This window comes from Tauraco erythrolophus, chromosome 7 (assembly GCF_009769465.1).
Source record: "Tauraco erythrolophus isolate bTauEry1 chromosome 7, bTauEry1.pri, whole genome shotgun sequence".
In the NCBI taxonomy this organism is placed as follows: domain Eukaryota; kingdom Metazoa; phylum Chordata; class Aves; order Musophagiformes; family Musophagidae; genus Tauraco; species Tauraco erythrolophus.
The window spans coordinates 20,792,929-20,796,563 of record NC_141471.1 but is presented as its reverse complement, the minus strand read 5'-3'; positions in this window follow the sequence as shown (position 1 = coordinate 20,796,563).

The window sequence follows — 3,635 nt, the reverse complement described above, 5'->3', positions numbered from 1 at the left end:
CAAAGAACTGGAACTGAGTTTATTAACACTACTACAACTCTGACCAAGAGCTACTCAAGACAAGTATCAAATGTTTTCATCCATCAGCTAATCATTAAAATATAGAGATACTAGTTAAAGAAACTGAAAAATTTATTGCTTTTGTGAGCCGAGATCACGGTTATTACATTGTTTACATACACTGAATAAATTATTTTTAAAATTATTTGCTCAGCTTCATTATTAAAACATTTTTCAAAGCCTGTTAGGTTTTGGGGTTTTTTTTCAGGGTTTGCTTTTTTCTATATAAGGGCTGAATTTTTGAGAGAAATTAAATACCTCTTAATAATGCTCCCCAGACAGTAAACACATTTTTTTAAAAACTTTCGACTCCTATTACTCCCCAAGAAATACCTCCACTTGCATAGACTTCTGACACAAAAACATTTTTTATATTGATATGTTGGAAAGGATCAGGAGTTAGATTCGCAGCCTAAATTGGCAAACACACACCGTATTTCTACGCATTGTGTACCAATCTCTGCTATCTAAGCATTGAAGATGGGCTGAGAATTTTGGATGCTTCTCTACAATAAACTAATATAATCTGAAATACTGGCTGCTCTGGAAATACCAACACTTTTTCTTTTCCTATGTCATCCCTTTCGGTCACAGCTAATAACTGGAGACCAAGTCTTAAAATTAGCCCCTCGTTCCAGCCCCTTGGAAAAGATTTTGCCAAATGTCTGCAGTTGTGACGTTTGATAGCACGGGCCTTCCTCAAACACCTCACCCTCCTCCACTTTATTCTGGTCTCCACACACCCTGGGCACCCCCAGGAAGGCAACTAACTCATTGGAATGAGACAATCCCCCCAGGTTAACGGCTGAATGCACTTTGTTCAATGATGTGCAGGAGGGATGGTCCACACTGAGGTCAGTAATGCTGTTTTGGGGCCCGAGGCGACTGTGCAAGGAAGTGTCTCCGATTGAGGAAACGCCGAATAGTTTGAATTTTCTCAGCAGCAGAAGCAGCAATAGGAGCTAAAACACGCTCACGTCCATCGAGCTGGACTGCTGTGTGCAGGCGAGCACCAGGCACAGTCCCGGGCTCAGCTGCTTCCCAGCAGAGGTATCATCGTTCTGGGGGGGACTTGGCTCCATCACCCGCACCAGCACGGCCTTTCCACCACCCACATACTCCCCGGAGAGCTGTGCCACTTGCCGAGAGCTTCCAAAATAGCAACTTCCCAACCCATAATGTTGAAAGTTTTTGAAAACATTTGTGATCAATTTTATAGTTAATTAAACCCAGATTTGCTCTATTCAGTCATTTGTTCTTTAACTTTTAAATCTTTTCTGGTTTAAAGTTTAGGGTTTTTTTCTAAGTCATGCGTAAGCTTTAACTGTAAATAGGTTAATTGCAGCTCTGATCTTCCTCCAGCATCTGCCAGTAAAGACAAACTATTTCAAACACTGAGGCCTAAAATGGATCACAACATTTCAAAGTGGGACCAGTCCCGTGGCGCTGCCAGCAGAGAACCCCATGCCAAATCATACAGCTAGTAAATAGTATGGTATCAATTCCTCAAAAATTTCCATAGCACAAGTTTTAGGAAGAGATCCAAATACCCCACCAGTAAATCTCACGGAGTAGGTGATACATTTATACTCACCAGATATTTCAAGTGGCCTTTCTCTCACACACTCTACAAATCCAAAAGTTACACAAACTAGATATGCCACAAAGTTTGAAGCTATCATCTCTCCTCTGTTCAGAACAAATGTAGAAAAATTGTATGACATAAAATCATCACTCATTTTTTTCTCAACAAGACAAGAAATCATTATTCGTGCTTTTCTTTAAAAATCAATATTTCTACCAAGAAAGAGAAATAAGTTGATGTAAGAAAAAATGGCTATCTTGAGTTTCAAGCCAGAATTTTCCTAACTCTGGAGCACAGTCTTCCCAACAATATCCATTTCTCTGGTTTCCAAGCAGCATCTCTTATGGCTCTTATCCTGGGCATGCAAACAAGGAAATCTCAGTTAAAATTAAGCTCCAGCTCACCAGGAACCAATTATTGATTTTCTCCCTTCCTTTACTCTATGAATAGAACAGATGGGATTTCAAAAACATTTGGGAAAAAAAAAAAATCGACCTGTTAAAAACAGCTACAGTGAATTGTGAATATCAACACCAAAAAGACAGCCCTGTCTTGCCTCCATTTCTGGTGACTACTATAATTTTGTTGAAGTGGTCTACATTCATTGAATAAGGTCACAGCAACACCACCAGACAGCTGGGATCACAGACGTCCTCAGCAGCTGCAGGCACCTACACTCAGCACTAGCCCTGGATGCACGAATTCATACTACAAAACCAGAGGTAATCAACTGCATAATGTGCTGGTATGTCCCAGAGACAGGCAGCAGGTGCTACAGGAGCTATGGGCTGTCCTTTGCAGAAAAAAAAAGAGGCCATTTTACCTAAAATGAGAGTTTAAACCCCCCCTATATCAACCTGTGAGATGTGAATTTTTGTCCAGTAATATAGACATAAATTGGACATGAACCCCAAGTTAATTGTTTGCCTGATCTTGAAAGCAAGCAGTGATTCATTTATTGCTACAACAGATACTAGCAAAATCTGTTTATGGATTAGAATTATCTCAGTGCCTTAAACTGACTTTCAGAAAAGCTTCCCTAGGTAGCACACAGTAAAGTGAATGGTTGGAAATCTCATGTCTGACACACAGAAAACATGCTGGTCTCTAGTACCTTCAAATTGTTATTGAATATTATTATAGTTCTTTAAAAACCACTGCAATTTCTTGAAACAATGACAGTGGTATCATTTAGCATCATCTGCTGCTGCTGGAAGGAGTCTGTGCTTAGAGAGCGCAGATGCCGATGAGCGGCCGGCTCAGAGGCTGAAACGCAATCCATGCAGTTCTGCCTGTAACATCGAGCAGGATGAGATTTCCCAGACCACATCCAAGCACTCGGGATCAGAGATTGCTTGTCAGTCATTACACGCGTTGGAGAAAATGCCTGCTCTCTGACAGCACTGCTGCGTTCTAGCAGTTTTCGTCCTTCGACAGCACTCCCTAACAGCCACTTTTTTCAAGTTATTGTCTGTGTTCTGCAAAAAACACCTTGCCTCTTTTAGGCAAACCTGCACCACAGACTAATACACCAGAAGTATCAGCTTGATACAACCACATCAAGCCGAGTAAGTCTGACTGCATATACAGCAGCATACGTACAAAATCCACAGCATTAAAAAATCTCACCGCAGTCTTGATACAAATCAAGGTCCACGACCCTGTGCCATATATGCATAACTCTCCAGCTTAAATGAGTCCTATACAAGGATGGGACTCGCAGATTCACCTCCTTCCTCTCATTTGAAGAAGTGTGCAGGGCTAGACACAAGAGAGGCATGAGGAGGGAGGTTTAACCTGATTTAAAAAAAAAAAAAACAAATAACAAAACATATGAAGGAAATCTGCAGATCTTATGTCCAAAATCAATATATTATGCCATTCTCATAAATATTCACTTTTTGATCCCGTTCCAGAATTCACCAGAACACATACTATTTTTTTTCTTGAGTTTAGGCACTGTGTTTAAGGGCTTGTAGAATAGTTACCT